The sequence below is a fragment of the Dama dama genome, chromosome 26 (assembly GCF_033118175.1).
Source record: "Dama dama isolate Ldn47 chromosome 26, ASM3311817v1, whole genome shotgun sequence".
Lineage (NCBI taxonomy): Eukaryota > Metazoa > Chordata > Mammalia > Artiodactyla > Cervidae > Dama > Dama dama.
Genome location: NC_083706.1, coordinates 37,907,084 through 37,925,923, shown reverse-complemented (window position 1 = coordinate 37,925,923; position 18,840 = coordinate 37,907,084). Strand labels below are relative to the sequence as shown.

Genomic DNA, 18,840 nt, shown 5'->3' with positions numbered 1-18,840 from the left:
TTCCCAGACGAGACACCTCAGGCAACAAGAATAATTTTCAGTGCTACAGGTAATGTAGCTTTGTGTCCTCAGTAAATATCTGTGGAAGGAAAGAAAGAACAAAAGAAGAGAGGAAGGAAGGGAGAAAGAAGGGCTAAGAAATGAACACAAGAAATCCACATTGTTGGGGAAGTGAGCAGTACATATAGAGGGCTAGTTTTCCAGTGCGGCTTTCACATAGTCTGAGCTGACAACCATGTTGTCAGGATCTCTCGCAGGTCTTTTTTAAAAAATGATCTATTTTTCTTACTTTAACAAAAGGTCAGAGCACGTCAATTTGTGGCTTTTCAGAAGCAAGTCCAATGGTTTAGTAACTTCAGTAATGAATTCTTCTAACAGACCAGTGCAAATTATCCTAATCTCAAGTTTCTAGATTCTACAATGTGAAGGAAAGAATGTTCTTACCAAACTTGAATCAATAGCTATATGACTTGCTAATTGACTCGAGGTTTTTCAAACTATGACACACATTTTTTATCATTAAAGTAGATTTTTTTAATTTAATTGCTAAAACCCCATACAATGTGGTCAACTAATTTGATACAGATATTCATCTTACTGCAATTATCTAGAAATACAGAATAAAATGAAACCGAAAAGCAAAAAGTAATTCTCAGGCGCTAGAAATGATGAGAAGAATCAAAGCTGAATGATACACATGCGATAATGAGCAGACCATAAGGATTTGGCCTCTGTAAATGAGGGAACTGAAAGTGGTTTCCAACATCCATTTGGTGATGTGAATGATTGCTTCCTGAACCATGCAAGTCAGAGTTTGAAGCTGACACCCTAGCACGAAGCTGGGAGCTTAGCTTTGATGGGCTGCAAAATCCCACAGAGGGACTGAAAATTTTGCACACGAGACTGAGGAGGCTTCAGATTAGTCCAGGGCCTACGATTGAAGACACACAGGGAAAAGTCACAGTGCACGTGTGTGGTGTCTAAATTTACACAGCCTGTGTGGTGCAGGAGCCACAAGCACAGAAACCATCACAAAAGCTGCCTAAGATTATTTAAAACCCCTAGACTCCAAATGGAATGCCATCGGAAGTCAGTATTTAAAGATCCTTTCAAAACCTAGGGAACTCTGAATCCTCATAAAAAAAATAAACCTACTGAAATCAGCTCATAACACACATATACATACATACACACACATGCACACATCCCAAGAATACTAAATTTACATTAAATATACATTAAATTTTCCGTTTAAAAGACAGTTATTCTAAAACTACATTTAAAAACCGACCTTTATGCTATTAGAAATTCTAAAAGCATGATGACATAAAATGGTTGAAAGCAAAGGAGTCAAAGATCCTATTCTGAGGAAAATGGTAGAAACAAGATTGCATGAATGCTAAGATGTTTCACTTGTGTCTGACTCTTTGTGGCCCTGTGGACCATAGCCCACCAAGGCTCCTCTGTCCATGGGATTCTCCAGGCAAGAATACTGGAGTGGGTTGCCATGACCTCCTCCAGGGGATCTTCCTGACCCAGAGATGGAAAGAGCGTCTCTTACATCTCTTGCATTGGCAGGCAGATTCTTTACCACTAGTGCCACCTGGGAAGGATGGCACCACAGGATTCAATACTCTTTCAAAAAAATCAACTCCTAAGCAATCTAATAGAAGGCAGAAAAGTGGGATCTAGGGAGAAGATTGGAAAGGTAGGACAAATAGCAAACATAAAACCAAGTGATGGCACTAATTCCAAATACATCAGTGCTGCTGTTGTTCAGTCACGTCCAACTCTCTGCGACCCCATGTACAGAGCACATCGTGTACAGAGCATGCCAGTCTCCTCTGCCCTCCATCATCTCCCAGAGTTTGCTCAGATTTATGTCCATTGAGTTGGTGATGCCATGTAACAGTCTCATTCTCTCCCATGCCCTTCTCCTTTTGCCTTAATCTTTCCCAGCATCAGAGTCTTTTCCATTGAGTCAGCTGTTGGCATCAGGTGGCCAAAGTATTGGAGCTTCAACTTCAGCAACAGTCTTACCTATGAATACAGTGTCAGACTTTACTTTTAACACTAGACACAACCACAGTTGAGTGTCATTTCTGCTTTGGCCCAGCCACTTCATTCTCACTGGAGCTATTAGTAATTGCCCTCCCCTCTTCCCCAGTAACATATTGGACACCTTCTGACCTGGGGGGCTCTCTTCCAGCATCATATATTTTTGCCTTTTCATACTGTCCCTGGGGTTCTCCAGGCGAGAATACTGGAATGGGTTGTCATTTCCTCCTCCAGTGGACCACATTTTGTCAGAACTCTTCGTGATGACCTACCCATGTTGGCTGGCCCTGCATGGCATGGCTCATAGCTCCATTGAGTTACACAAGCCCCTTGGTCATAACAAGGCTGTGATTCATGAAGGGGAAGCACATCAATAACTACAACTAAATTCACATCATGTTCATTCTGGCCTCACAGAATGTTAGGAACCCATTCAATTTCAGAAGAGTTTTGAGAAGGATTTGGTGTTAATTCTTTTTTAAAGGATTGGTAGAATTCATAAGTTAAGCCATGCTGTCCCAGACTTTTCTTTGTTGGGACGTTTTGACCATTGATTTAATTTCTATACTTACTATAGGTTTATTCAGATTTTATATTTCTTTTTGAGTCAATTCCAGTAGCTTGTATGTTTCTAAGTATTTTTTTCATTGCATCTTGGTTATCTGATTTATTAGAGATGGCTTAAGTTTTGAAAAGTAATCAGTATAATGCACTATAATAACAGATATAAGGAGAAAATTCATATTATTATCTAAATAGATGTTGAAAAATTTATTGCATAAAGCTTAATATTTGTTCAAGATTTAAAATGCACACATAAACAGAAAATGGAATTGAGAAAAATTACTTTTATTGATGAAAGCTATCAGGATATTACACATAAAACCTTATACCTGAATATATTTGTAAACTATGCAAAAGAATTTACTTACAGTTACACTCTCAACTGAAGTGTATACATATGTGAATCATAAAAAAGGAACAAGAATGTTCTCAACAAAGTGTCTCTAAGAGTCAAGAGCTATAATCATCCTAAATGTCCATCAAAAGTAAAGGAGATAAATGCTACTATAGTTGTACAAGTGAATCCCACAGAGCAATGGGAATAAGCCAACTATTCTATGTGCAATAACACAGATGAATCTCATAAACATAACACTGAACAAAAGAACACAAAAGAGTAACTTCTATATAATTCAGATTATATACGGTTCCAAATAATCAAAAATGATCTATGGTCTTAAAAGTCAGAATCATAGTTATCTTTAGAAGTGTGGTATTGGAGAGGGTATAAGGGGGCTTTGTAGGTGCTAGGGACATTCAATTTCCTCAACTTGGTAATAATTAAATGAGTGTTTCCACTTTGTAAAAATTTACTGAGCTGTGCACATCTCATATGTTCTTTTATATATAGGTCATACTTGAAAAAATAATTAAACTTTAGAAATAAAACACAAAATCAACTCCTAAAATAATGATGGAAACTTTCCTAAATACCAGAAGAACTGCACACGCACACCCACATACACACACCCACACCAAAAAAATCAAAGCAAAGCAAACACCCAGTGAGAGGATTTAAAAAGTATAAAATGACAACATCATAACATGGCAGAAATTGGACTAAATATATTTGTCATTTCAATTAAAGGAATATTGACTTAACCCACTGATTATAATAAAAATAATATATTAAACTGAATTCCAAAGAAAGAATTAAAATTATGCTAAATCACACAGATTCACCTAAAATAATTTTTTTTAAAAAATTGAAAATAAAAAGATGTGCAACAGCATACCAGATAAATGTAAATAAAGAAATGATGTAATATAATTTTAATATTAGAGAAAGTTATTTAAGGCAAAAATCTGATCTTAAATTCATCTGATTAGCAACTTTAATTCCATGTGAAATATTAATTACCCTTTGCCATGTGACATAATGTACTCACAGGTTCAGGAGATTTAGATGTAGGTGTTATTAGGGGGCCATTATTCTGTCTAACACAGTCTGCCCTCTGGTACATATTAATAAAACTTCACATCAACCCACATGTTAAATCATTCACTCCATTCTACCATCTCTAAAAGTCTCAGCCCGTTAACAGCATCAACTTAAGTCCAAAATCTCATATAAATCTCATCAGCTCAAAATTCCCAATTCTGGTCATTTAAGTCATCTAAATCAGGTATGAATAAGAACTGATCCATTCAGGGGCAAAATTCTTCTGCATCTGTAAACCTAGGAAATTAGAAAGCAAGTTATCTGCTCCCAAAATACAACAGTGGGACATACATGGAGTACAGGTCATAAGCATTCCCATAAAAAAAAAAAAAAAAGTTTTCTTTCTCTCTAGAGAAAGAAAATGGAAGGAAAAGCAAATTCAAAATCTAGTTGGTAAACCACACAGGTCTCAAGGCCTGAGAGTAATCCTCTGTGGTTCAACGTTCTGCCTTCTTGTCTTGAGGCTCTTTGCCCTCAGAGATAGCCTTCCTTTTGTATGAAGTACAGCACTTGTTTGCAGCTGGAAAAATTGATCTGCCTATTTCCTACCAGTTAAATTTTGTGAGCTTGACAGTTTTCTTTCGCTTTTTACTCTCTTTGTCTCTTTTAGTCAAAGATGTCAGTATTTCATGTCGGTTGAAAGTGAAAGTCTTAATCACTCAGTCCTGTATGACTTTTTGCGTCCCCCATGGACTGTAACCCGTGAGGTTCCTCTGTCCGTGGTATTCTCCAGGCAAGAATACTGCAGTGTGTTGCCATTCCCTTCTCCAGGGGATCTTCTCCACCCGGGGACTGAACCTGGGTCTCCTGCACCTGCATCAGATGCTTCACCATCTGAGCTACTAGGACAGACCCCAAAATCTTGTGGATTTCTTGTGTATGTCAAGGAAATTTGTCACATTAGACATGAAGCTCCTTCACAGACCACTTCTAGAAACTCAATTAAATCATCCAGATAAACCAGAATAATCTATCTCAAGATCCTCAACTTCATAACATCTGCAAAGTTCCTTTAGACATGTTAAGTCATATACTCATAGGTTCCAGGGATAGGACAGGGACTTTATTCATTTTATTAATGTTTATTATTCTGCCTATCACAGAAAGCAAGTGACAGGAGGTTACTATCAAGGTGGGTCTTGGAGCGAGAGTATGAATTGTCTAGTCAGACAACTTGGGGGGGACATACAAGTCAGAAGGAATGGATAGTATAGATAAACAAGCTGTGTAAAGAAAAAACGTACCTGGGTAAGGTTCTAGGAGAGGTTATAAAGCTGAGAGGCCAAAATTATACTGCAAACATGGGACAACATAATCAGAAGGGTAGCACACTAGGCTAGGATGCTCACATTTCACGCCAGATGCAGTGGGAGATTGAGTAAATTTCGAAGAACAGGAGCAACATAATAAAATCTATTTTAGAGATAGTTTACAATAAAATCTATTTTAGGTGGTAGTACAGAAAATAGAGAAGTCAGAATGTCAAAGCCTACACAAACAGTTGTAAATAGTTTGATTTATAAGCTGAGCTAATTGAAGCAATGTGATTTTGTATGTGTACCTTAAGACCCTCTCAGATACGTTAAAATAATTCAATGCCAAATGGTTAAATGAAGTAATAAAGAGTAGAAAAGCCTACTACACCATGAGTCAAGCTAATTGAAGTATGTGATTTTGTATGTGTACTTTAAGATGCTCTTAAAAAGTGATAAAATAATTTAAGGCCAAAATGGTTAAATGAAGTAATAAAGAGTAGACTAAGCCAAGGCGGGTTGTACTGGACTGGTTACATAGAGCCCCAGCCAAAATTCTGGGAAGAAACTTTAAAACTTTATGATGGCAGAAAACTGCTCTTTTCATTAAAAAGAAACTCTCTCTTGGCCAACAGCCAGTGGCTTCATACCAAACTGAAATGATAATCTAGATTATTTGAGAAAATTTTTCCTAAAAGTTTCTGATGCTGTATTCTTTTTCTTCTGGGTTAAATTATTGGACTGCCTGTCCACATTAATCAAATACAAAGAATAATCGTTCACTTCACCATTTCACTTAATGTTAATACAGCACTGAAACATTTGATTTTCATTCCATTTCCCCCTAGAGAGATAATATGCTTGCCATTTAACATTATTTTCATTTAGGTTCTTTACTATTTCTCATGAATCTATACAAGAGGCTGTCAGTTTTTGGCTTTTTTTTTCCAGGAACAGCACATTCTGCCAGGACATTTTTTTCATTGTGTTTTTTTGTAACTAGCAGAGGCCATCAATGTCAGTTGAGTTTGGTTGTTAAAATCCAATTTTTAAATCCCTTCCAGCAAAGACTTTTTAACAACTGAGCTTTCCAATCTTTCTGTTCCTTCTTTATATCTAAACATGAAGTCCCCTCAGTCACCTCATTGAAAACTTAACTGAAAGTTGACACATTGGCAAGATCAAAGTATTCATTCTTACAAATATTTCGATGATTCACTTAAGAACTTGAATTTACTGTAGTAATAAAACTGGAGTACTTTGATTTATTTTATATATAAAATCCTAAAAAGTTATCCTTAAATTAAGTTTCTAAAACATAAGCAAATAGAGGTGCTACCTTGAAGTAGCATGATATTTAAATGTAAAGCTCTTTGAAAGCAAAGAGTCAACTGGTAAATTTTTTTAAAGGCATATTCACTAAGCTCTTTTTCATTTTGTACTTTTGTATACACTGATTTTTCTCAGACTAGGAAACTTTTGGAAATTTGGAAATTTAAATGACAATGACTTTTTAAAATAATTAGAATGTACAACATTTTTAACATCTAAAACAACTTAAATTCAATATTTTCACAAGAGACATTGATCAATGCTATCTTGATTTGGTTGTGAGAGCAAAGACACATTAAAATGGATACAACAATCTATAACTATATGAAGGAATATAACTTAGTTTATACATCCTAAAGTTACAAAAGGATAACTTTCCATAGGTTAGAATTCTCTAAATATAGATTTTGTTGAGCATACATTTAAAATATTAAATACACATAGCATATTTTCCAGGTATTATGTTATTGTGCTATGAGCCATGGAATAAAATAATATGAGCCCTGCTCTCAAATTCTAACAAAGGATCAAGCATAAAATAAATACACAGCATTATATCAATTAATTCTTAAACAACTTAAAGTGGTAATGGGAATAATATGTAATGCAATCAAAGAAGGCCATCATAGATAAGCTCTGTACAAAGAGATGAGAGTGGCAGAGGATGCAGGGCTCAGGTTTATAGTTATTTCTAAACGCAGGATGAAGCTATTGAAGGACGGAGGGTTTTACATAAGAGAGTAAAGGATTTGATTTACACTGAAGGGAAAAAAAAACCACTCTGACTTGCAGGGATACAGATTAAAAACCTGCAAGGACAGAACCAGAGAAATTAGTGAAGGCTATTGGATCAGTATGGATGACACATTTTGGTGCCTGAGACTCAGTTTGTGATAGGGAAGCAGACACACAGGCATGTTAATAAAGAAATCCATGAGATATTTGGAAACAGAGTCAAAAATACTGGGTGATGAACTAGATGTGAAAGATAAAGGGGAGGGACAAGAATGATTCTGTTTCTGACTTGAGCAACAGGTAGATGGCAGTGATATCAACATTGATGGGGAAAGTCAAGAAAAGAGAAGTTAAGAGTTTGGTTTATGTGTTAGGTTTGAGATAGTGAAGCAAATGCATGATACATAGATTATTTCCCAGAAATACAAAAATTTTCCATCAGATAAAACTCAAGAATTGAATAGACATTTGTCTAGATGACTTGAAAATCTCCTCTATAAAATTTTATAACTGTATGGAAAGTGGAAAAGAAAACGATTTGAAAGAAGCATTGTGAATCATTAAATTTGCTTTCATTAGGTGAGGTGCTCAGGACCATGACTTTTATATCTTATTTGCTCCCACAAACTGATTCATCACTAAGAAAAAAGCAGATTGTGTGTGGGCATGCTTGCGTGCTCAGCTGTGTCTGATTCTTCACGACCCTATTGACTGTAGCCCAACAGGTTCCTCTGTCCATGGGATTCTCCAGGCAAGAATACTGGGGGTGGGTTGCCATTTCCTCCCCCAGGGGATCTTTTCAACCCAGAAATCAAACCTGTGTCTCCTGCATCTCCTATATTGGGAGGTGGATTCTTTACCACTGAGCCACCTAGGAAGACCAAAAAAGCCAATGAGCTGAAGCTAAAATTTCCGGTATCTACATACATTTTCAATCTACATCTGCAACCCACTTCAGTATTCTTGCCTGGAGAATCCCTGGATGGATGAGCCTGGTCAGCTACAGGTGATAGGGTCACAAAGAATCAGACACAACTGAATTGACTTAGCACGTTTGTGTGTATCCACTAATGAAAGTAATGGCTTTGGAGAAGCCATTTTTTTCCCTTTTTAAAAATAAAAATATGTCATTGCCACCTTTATTACTAAAATCCTGTGTTAACATTATTACCATAATAATTTTATTATTTTTAAATCAACATTTCTGGATCAAGTATGAAGAGGAGGTTATATATATGATGGTTAGATTTCTCAAGCCATCCCCACCCACCTCACTTTGAGGCCCTGAGCCCCCAAGTTCCCATCTCCAATGTGCTGATCATTGATCTGCTGCCTTCCCTGTCCTCATGGACAGAAGCTCAAACAAGCAGAACACGGAGACTCAGTGTGAGCAGACCCACTCAGAACACCTGCACTTAGCAAACCTTAAATTGCCAAAACTGCAGTACTTAAAATCAATTTTGAGCTATTTGGAATTTTTGAAGGAAACAGTACTGAGAAGCCAGATGTGTCTGTATCATATGTGAGTAATATATAATGTGAGTAATATATGAGTCATAGGCCAGAAATACCCCAAGGTGGCATTGTGTTAAGCTTGTCGATCCTGGAAACACATTGCTCAAGTGGAGTTTCATCTATGTCCCTATCTAGCTTTATAAGACCTTCCCTGTGGTTCAGATGGTAAAGACTCTGCCTGTAATGCAGGAGACCCTGGTTCAAAGCTTTATAACCTTGGACAAATTATTTAAGGGATTGGAATCTCAATTTTCTTATCTATTAAATCTGATTGATATCTCTATCTCATATCTTGACAGTGTCTTAAATGAATGATGAACTTTTGGAACTCTGCCTGTGATCACTTGTGTCCAATAAATATGCATTATCACAATTTTATCCCAGTCTTTTTCTAAGGATGCATGATTTAATACAGGAGATGAAAATCACAGGCCAACTCAAAGCTCTTCAATAACATACTAAACTAACTTTAAATTACAAGGCAAATATGGCAAATGAGAGCAGAACTTGCTCCTTTTCTTGCATAAAAATGCTGTAAATTCCAACTTCTTGTGCCTTTTTATCACAAGGTCCATTTGATATTTTCCTCATCACTTCTTGACCTATTGGCTAAAAATCAAGTGTGATGTTTTCCTAAATAACTTCTATATACCCAATGGCATAAAACCAAGAATCACTTGTATGTTTAAATTTCTCAACTCAGGAGTTCAAAAGCACTTTGGGACTTGTACCTGGCTGAATTTTACATTCTGGCAGGTATAAATTGTAAATTAAAATGAACCACCCTAAAAATCAGTGGCTTAAAACTGCAATCTTTTTCTCCCATTCATATATCTTCAGGTGGGATGGGTTTCACTGATTTAGGCCCAACTCTGCTGGGATGCTCTGCTTCAAGCTGGCCTTGTTGCTCAGGTCTGCTCCTTATGTATTTATTCATCATGGACATGGTCTGGGGGTAAGGCAGTTGTGCTATTTGTCAAAGCTCTCCTTGTGGTGATGGCAGAAGCACAAGAAAGCAACCCCAACAGTGCAAAGAGCTTCAAATCTCTTCTGGTGTTACTTTGCTAAAGTTTCGTTGGCCTAAGCAAATAATATGGCTGATCTCCAAGTCAAGAGACAGAAATACATAACCTTTTCTGGTGCAAAAAGTGAGGTAAGTGAACATGTCTCTCAGTTATCTATATAAGTTAATTGTAGATCATCATAAATAGTTGAAAAGTAGTTTTAGGGTAATTATATTATGGGCTTCCAGGTGGCACAGTGGTAAAGAATCTGCCTGCCAATTCAGGAAACTCAAGAGATGGTTTTGATCACTGTGTCAGGAAGATCCCCTGGACTAGGAAATGGCAACCTACTCCAGTATTCTTGTCTAGAAAATTTCATGGAAGGGGAGCCTGGCAGGTTACAGTCCATGGGTCTCAAAGAGTTGAACATGGCTGAAGATGTGTGCACATTACAGAGATGAGACTCCTGTGGATAAGGTAAATAGGGAAGGCCTTAAAGAAGGTGATATTTGAGCTGAAACTTGGATAATGGAAGACGCCAACCAAGTGAAGATATAGAGAAAGAGTACTGCAATCACAGATATAACTCTGAGACAGGAAAGAGCTTGGCCTATTTGAGGTCTAGAAAGAAGCCAGGGCCTAACACATTCTCAGCTCAAATTTTGAAATGAAAAATCCTTTAAAATTTCTTAAATTTGACTTCTGGCCTTGATTCCCTAGTACCTTGTGAGCTGATCACCAGGATTTATAATTATTGGCTACCCTGTCAAACCTCTCCACTGAAACGTCAGCTCTTTTAGTGCAGATATCTGCATCTTGGCAGTTTCTTGTTCACAGTAGAAAGCTCTACTCAACCCAAGGTTGGCAGATGCACACATTAACAAAGGCCAGCTTTTTACAGTTGAAGAATAAGTGTAGGCCCAATGTGGGATCAACTCACAATCCAGATGAAATAGACAGAAGGTGCCATGAGAGTCACAGAAAAGGTCACATTCTCAAGCCATATTTCTTTTGTCATGTGAAGTGATTCAGCCTTCATTTTCCTTTTCCAGACATATAAAAATGTGAAAGAGTCAAGATCTATCACTATAAGATACACAGTAACATAAAAAATGAATAAGACCGTATTCTTCCCCCTGAATTATTATACAAAATTATATTACTAAAGCTATGATAAACACAGACAGCATATTAAGAAGCAGAGACATTACTTTGCCAACAAAGGTCCATTTAGTCAAAGCTATGGTTTTTCCAGTAGTCATGTACAGATGTGAGAACTAGGACATAAAGAAAATTGAGTGCTAAAGAATTGACGCTTTTGAACTGTGGTGTTGGAGAAGACTCTTGAGATTCCCTTGGACGACAAGGTCAAACCAGTCAGTCCTAAAAGAAATCAGTCCTGAATATGCATTGAAAGGACTGATGCTGAAGCTGAAGCTCCAAAAATTTGGCCACCTGATGCAAAGAACTGACTACTTGGAAAAGACCCTGCTGCTGGGCAAGATTGACGGCAGGAGGAGAAGGGGATGACAGAGGATGAGATGGTTGGATGGCATCACTGACTCAATGGACACGAGTTTGAGCAGGCTCTGGGAGTTGGTAATGGATGGACAGGGAAGCCTGGTGTGCTGCAGTCCATGGGGTCACAAAGAGTCAGACACAACTGAGGGACTGAACTGAACTGAACTGAAATGAAAGCACTTTAAACATTTTCTAATTGCTTTCATTCTTATCACATTTTGTCCTTTGTTGACTGTAGTAAAAGGTCATTTTCAATAACTATAATTTCTTTTGGAAACTGAGTTAGCTAACTTGGGAAAAGAGAGATATTCCAGGTGCCTTTAAGATCCAAGATAGAATTTAAAGTTGGAAGGGACATTTGAGAGCATCTGGCCCATTAAGGATTTGGAGGCTGAGACCAAATGTATTAAGTAAATTGCTAATGTAATATAACTAGTCAGGAGCTGGACTGTGGCTGGAACCTGGTTCGAGTCTTTTATTACTTCACTCACTATTACACTAGTCATAAAAAAGTGGCTGAGAATTTGCTTTATGATCAAATAGCTTAGTTCACTTATATTACCCTGGTCATAAAAGAGACTGAGTATTCGGCTTATGATGAAATTAACAAAAGATATCTATCTATCACAAAAGACAGAGTCAAAAAAATCATAAGCAAAAGTAATGTAGGAAAACAATTCTCATTAGAAATTAATTCTTTCAAAGTTTCTTTGTTGTTGTATTTTTTTAAATTGAGTGCTATCTAGAAATGTTAATAAAATAACTGTAGTCAATAAAGTAGCTTTTTTAGTGTAAAGTTAATTCCCAAAGGCAAAAAAAGATGAGTGATGGTAGTAAAAAATAAATAAATGTGTAAAAATGCAAAGGAAGTAGTGAGTTAGATCAAGGTAAAACGGTACAGTCCATTACATAGAAAATGTTCATGTGTTCAAGAAAGAAAAATCATATAATCCAGGGTCCATAATTCCCTGAGTATATCAAGGGATATGGCTATTAATCTAATAAGGCTGGCAAAGAAACACAGTCAGTGACATGGTATGATGCTTTTTCAACCTGACAACAGACAAACAAGTAGAAAGGCCCTTGAGACCATGTTAGCAAACTAGAAATACTCAGGTTCCAAAGAGAGTGACAGCTATGGGAAAAAATTATGAAAGATTAATAGTCATCCTGTGTTAAGTTCTCACTGTAGACAATAATAAAACTGGACAAATAAACATAGCAACTGCTTTCAAGCATAAGAGAGAAGATAGCTCAGGGATATAGCCGTTGAGACATGGAGCCACATAAGACAATCTCCACAATAATGTCAGTTTTCTGTCCGGAACCATTATGTAAATCACTGCACTGGGCAGTAGAACCCAGAGAGCTGATGTCTCGGGTAGTGGAAGAGATAAAATGTAGAGTTCAGGATGGCAGGTGCTGACAGAATCTGCAAGGCAGAGTAACATAGATGAGGGAGCTGCATTGAGATGGAGCTCCACAAATCTGCAAAGAAATCCTCCTGAATACCAAACAGAAAATGCACTAGGCAAGATTCCATGAGGCTGACAAAATACGCCTACTGGGGGGATGTGATCTGAACTGAGCCCACACAGTGCTGGGAAGTCTTAGAGTTCTGACTACCAGAGTAGAGACACCTCACTAAATATCCAGAACATTCTTTGGAGAACACATAGAAGAGCTATTCTGATCCCACAGAAATGGCTGCTCTAGATCAGTGGTTCTTAGCTAGCAAAATTTTTGACCCTTTACCAGGGAATCTTTGGCAATGTTTGAGACCTCAGTATTTGTTATGTTTGGTAGAGGAAAGAGAGTGGAAGCCAGTGGGTAGAGAACAGGGATGTTACAATGCACAGGGATGCTATACTGTACAGAACAAGTAATTTCCCAATCCAAAATGTCAAGCCTGAAAGCAAGCCTTAAAAGGATAAAACTGTAAATTACCTAGCTGATAGAGCAACTCAAAGACAAAATCCAGACCGTCAACAATTTTGTTGTTTAATTCAACAATATTTGGATAAAAAAGGTAATGTTTAACAATGACCTGCTTATATTAATAAAGAACAGAAAATACTAGGTGTGTGCAGAAACAGGAAAATTTGACTCATAAGAAGAAGAGTCAATAGATATAGACCTATAAATGACTCCAATATTGGAGTTTGTAGACAAAGACCTTAAAAGTATTTAAAAGAAAAGATGAATATAATGAGGAAGCACAAGAGGAATTTCAGAAAAGAAATGGAGACTATAAAAAAGAAACAAATGTAAATTCTAGGACTAAAAGTACAATACTAGAATTTTAAAAACTCATTGGATGAATTTAACAAAAGATTAGACATGATGGCAACACGGAGGAAAAAGTAAACTTGAAGACAGAGCAATAGAAACTGAACTATAAAGCTCAGAGTGAAGGAAGACCAAAACAAATAAATGAAATAGCTTCAGAGAAATGTGAGACAATACCAAAATGTCTAATATACAAGTCAAAGAAGGAAATGAGAGAGATGGGAATGGAAAACATACTTGAATAAGTAATAATGAAAATTCTCAAATTTCATGAAAAATATTCACTCACACTCCCAAGAAGCTCAACACAATACAAAGGGTAAATACAAAGAAAACCATATCTATCTAAATATAACAAAAACCAAATCTAGTCACATCAAATTGCTGTAAACCAAAACAAAAGAGAAACTCTTTAAACAGCAGGAGGGAAAAAGACCCATTATATACTGGTGAACAATAATAAGAATGACCATGCCAATATTATTAGAAAATAACACAAGGTACAAGATAAATAATAATAAGAAAAAAATCATGTAGATTTCTATATCCAGTATAAAAAGATAAACTGAAGGTATTTTCTCCAAACTTTTATTTTGAAAAAATTTCAAACTTACAGAAAAGTTGCAAAAATAGTACAATGAACCTCCAATACAAATGCTCATCTAGAAACACCAACAATTGTCAGCATTCTGACTCACTTGCTTTATCTGTTTTTCCCCTGAACTAATTGAGTTAATTGCAGACTTGACAATTTATCATGACACTTTATCCATAAATATCATGTATCTCTGAAAATAAGAGCATTCTACTTTGTAATCAAAATACAATGATCAGAAAATTTAATATTGACACTTTATCAAATAATAAATCTGAAATGCAGTTTAAATTTCCCCAACTACATCATTTTAAACAGTTTGTTTTAAACCCAGGCCTAATCTAGGATCACACATTGCATTTATTTTGTTTTTAACTTGTTCAGCTTCTGTACATCTGTGTCTCTTTTTCTGTTTTGCATATAGGGTTATCGTTACCATCTTTCTAAATTCCATGTCAGTCACCTTTTGTGTGTGGGTAGTGAAAAGGCTTAAGCTCTGGTCTTTTAGCAAATCCCAAGATAACACAGTTTTATTAATTATAGGCATGATGCTATTTATCCCAAGAGCTTACCCTCTTATAACTAAAGCTTGTGCACTTTGACCAGCATCTTTCCATCCCTGCCCACCCTCAACTTCTAATAATCACCATTCTACTCTGTATGAGTTCAACTTTTTTTTTAAACATTGCACACATAAGTGAGATCATATAGCATTTGTCTTTCTCTGTCTTGCCAATTTCATTTAGCATAATGTCCTTTAAATTTATTCATGTTTTTGGCAGGATTTCCTTCATTATTGTGACTAAATAATATCCACTGTATATATATATATATATATATATATATATATATATATATGTACCACATCTTTTTTATCTGTTCATCCTTTGATGAACACATTGTCTTCATATCTTGTATATTGTAAATAATGTTTCAATACACATGGGGGTGGAAATTTTTTCAAGGTACTGATTTTCTTTCTTTCAGATACATACCTGGTAATGGGATTGATGGATCATATTGTATTCTTATTTTTAATTTTTTTGAGAAAACTCCATACTGTTTACATAGTGACTGTATCAATTTACATTCCCACCAACAATGGTTAATGGTTCCCTTTCTTCCGTATCCTTGCCTTGATATCTGTTGTCTTTATCATAAAAGTCATCCTAAAAGGCATGAAGTGATATCTCACTGTGGTTTTGATTTGCAATTCTCTGATGATTAGTGATGCTGAACACCATTTCATATACTTACTGGCTATTTGAATGTTTTCACAAATAATTGGAAAGATATTTCCTGCTCATGGATTAGAAGAATTAATATTGTTAAAATACCCATACAATCCAAAGTGATACAGATTCAATGCAGTTCCTATCAAAATTATATTGGCATTTTTCATAGAAATAGGAAAAACAATTCTAAAATTTGTATGTAAACACAAAGGACACCAGATTGCTATAGCAATCCTGATAAATAAGTACAAAGCTGAAGGCATTACATGTTCTGATTTCAAACTATATTATAAAGTTATAACAATCAAAACAGTATGGTATGGTATCAAAATAGATTCATTGAATACTGAAACAGACTTGAGAGCCCAGATTTAAATCCACACATATATCATCAACTAATCTTTTACAAGGACCCCAAGAACACCTAATGGGGAAAGAGTAGTCTCTTCAATAAACAGTATTATGAAAACTGGATATCTTATGCAAAAGAATGAAACTAGAACTCTAACTTATATCACTCACAAAAATTAATTCCAAATGGGTTAGAGACTTAAATGAACCATACGAAACTGTAAAATTCCACAACAAGAGATAGGGGAAAAACTCCTTGACTTTTGTCTTGACAGTGAGTTTTTGGCTATGACACCAAAGCACAGTCAACAAAAACAAAACTAAACAAGTGGGGCAAAATAAATTAAAAAGTTCTTAAAGGTCTTTAAGATAAATAGAATAAGAGTTATTTATTTTATTTTATGTGGATGAGAGAATTTGTCACCAACAGACCTCAATCACTAATAATGTTAAGTGAAGCTTTTCAGGCTGAAATAAAAAGAATTAAATTACCTGGATATATACAAATAAAGATGTCCAGAGATGGAAAAAAATGGGAAATTGTATAAGGCTTTTTTGCACATCTTTTGTATCTTAAAGAAACAATTGACTATCAAAACAAAAATACTAATAGCAACAATGTATTGGATAAAGTCATAAATACAAAGGAGTTGGTTATATGACAAAATATAATGAATAACTGGGGCAGGAAAAATAGAAGTATACTGTCTTAAGGTTCTAAGAGTATACAGGAATTGATATTAAATTAAATTAAGGTAAATTGTGACAAATTAAATGTGCATATTTTAATCCCAAGAGCAATGCTTTAAAAATAGCCATAGCACTGCTATCCAAAAGTCTACAAGCAATAAATGCTGGAGAGGGTGTGGAGAAAAGGGAACCCTATTACACTGTTGGTGGGAATGCAAACTAGTACAGCCACTATGGAAAACAGTGTGGAGATTTCTTAAAAAACTGGAAATAGAACTGCCATATGACCCAGCAATCCCACTTCTGGGCATACACACTGAGGAAACTAGATCTGAAAGAGACACGTGCACCCCAATGTTCATCGCAGCACTGTTTATAATAGCCAGGACATGGAAGCAACCTAGATGCCCATCAGCAGACGAATGGATAAGGAAGCTGTGGTACATATACACCATGGAATATTACTCAGCCATTAAAAAGAATTCATTTGAACCAGTCCTAATGAGATGGATGAAGCTGGAGCCCCTTATACAGAGTGAAGTAAGCCAGAAAGATAAAGAACATTACAGCATACTAACACATATATATGGAATTTAGAAAGATGGTAACGATAACCCTATATGCAAAACAGAAAAAGAGACACAGAAATACAGAACAGACTTTTGAACTCTGTGGGAGAATGTGAGGGTGGGATATTTCAAAAGAACAGCATGTATACTATCTATGGTGAAACAGATCACCAGCCCAGGTGGGATGCATGAGACAAGTGCTCGGGCCTGGTGCACTGGGAAGACCCAGAGGAATCGGGTGGAGAGGGAGGTGGGAGCGGGGATCAGGGTGGGGAATACGTGTAAATCCATGGCTGATTCATATCAATGTATGACAAAACCCACTGAAGTTGTGAAGTAATTAGCCTCCAACTAATAAAAAAAAAAAAATAGCCATAGCAAAAAGTCAATAGAAGAGATAAAAATGGAATGCAAAAAAAATATATTTCATTCAACAGAAGGAAGTTTGCCACATAATTGATTCTTTCTTTTTATGTATGATTTTTCAGTGGCATGCAATGCTATTTCTCTTCAGTTCAGCTCAGTTTGGTCGCTCAGTCATGTCTGACTTTGCAACCCAATGGACTGCAGCACGCCAAGCTTCCCTGTCCATCACCAAACCCTGGAGCTTACTCAAACTCATGACCATCGAGTTGGTGATGCCATCCAACCATCTCATGCTCTGTTGTCCCCTTTTCCTCCTGCCCTCAATCTTTCCCAGCATCACGGTCTTTTCAAATGAGTCAGCTCTTCGCATCAAGTGGCCAAAGTATTGGAGTTTCAGCTTCAGCATCAGTCCTTCCAATGAATATTCAAGACTTATTTCCTTTAGGATGGACTGGTTGGATCTCCTTGCAGTCCAAGGGACTCTCAAGAGTCTTCTCCAACACCACAGTTCAAAAGCGTCAATTCTTTGGTGTCCAGATTTATTTATAGTCCAACTCTCACATCCATTCATGACTACTGGAAAAACCATAGCTTTGACTAGATGGACCTTTGTTGGCAAAGTAATATCTCTGCTTTTTAATATGCTGTCTAGGTTGGTCATAACTTTTCTTCCAAGGAGCAAGTGTCTTTTCATTTCATGGCTGCAGTCACCATCTGCAGTGATTTTGGAGCCCAAGAAAATAAAGTCTCTCACTGTTTCCATTGTTCCCCATCTATTTGCCATGAAGTGATGGGACTGGATGCCATGATCTTAGTTTTCTGAATGTTGAGTATTAAGCCAACTTTTCCACTCTCCTCTTTCACTTTCATCAAGAGGCTCTTTAGTTCTTCATTGCTTTCAGCCATAAGGGTAGTGTCATCTGGATATCAGAGATTATTGATATTTATCCTGGCAATCTTGATTCCAGCTTGTGCTTCATCCAGCCTGGCATTTCGCATGATGTACTCTGCATATAAGTTAAATAAGCAGGGTGACAGTATACAGCCTTGACGTACTCCTTTCCCAATTTGGAACCAGTCTGTTGTTCCATGTCCTATTCTAACTGTTGCTTTTTGACCTGCATACAGATTTCTCAGGAGGAAGATCAGGTGGTCTGGTATTCCCATCTCTTGAAGAATTTTTCACAGTTTGTTGTGATCCACACAGTCAAATGCTATTGGTGGAATTATTCACAATAGGACTTTCAAAACTGCAGTCCATCCTCTCAAATCCTGCCACTGCTTCATTAACTAAGGTTTATATAATATTCTAAATCCTTTGT

General features: G+C 36.4%; 1 protein-coding gene across 2 annotated transcripts in view; it reads right to left on the bottom strand.

Annotated features, from left to right (window-relative positions):
• GRM1 (glutamate metabotropic receptor 1) overlaps positions 1–18,840 on the bottom strand; it is a 412,380-nt gene that overhangs the window by 128,253 nt on the left and 265,287 nt on the right. The window lies entirely within an intron of this gene.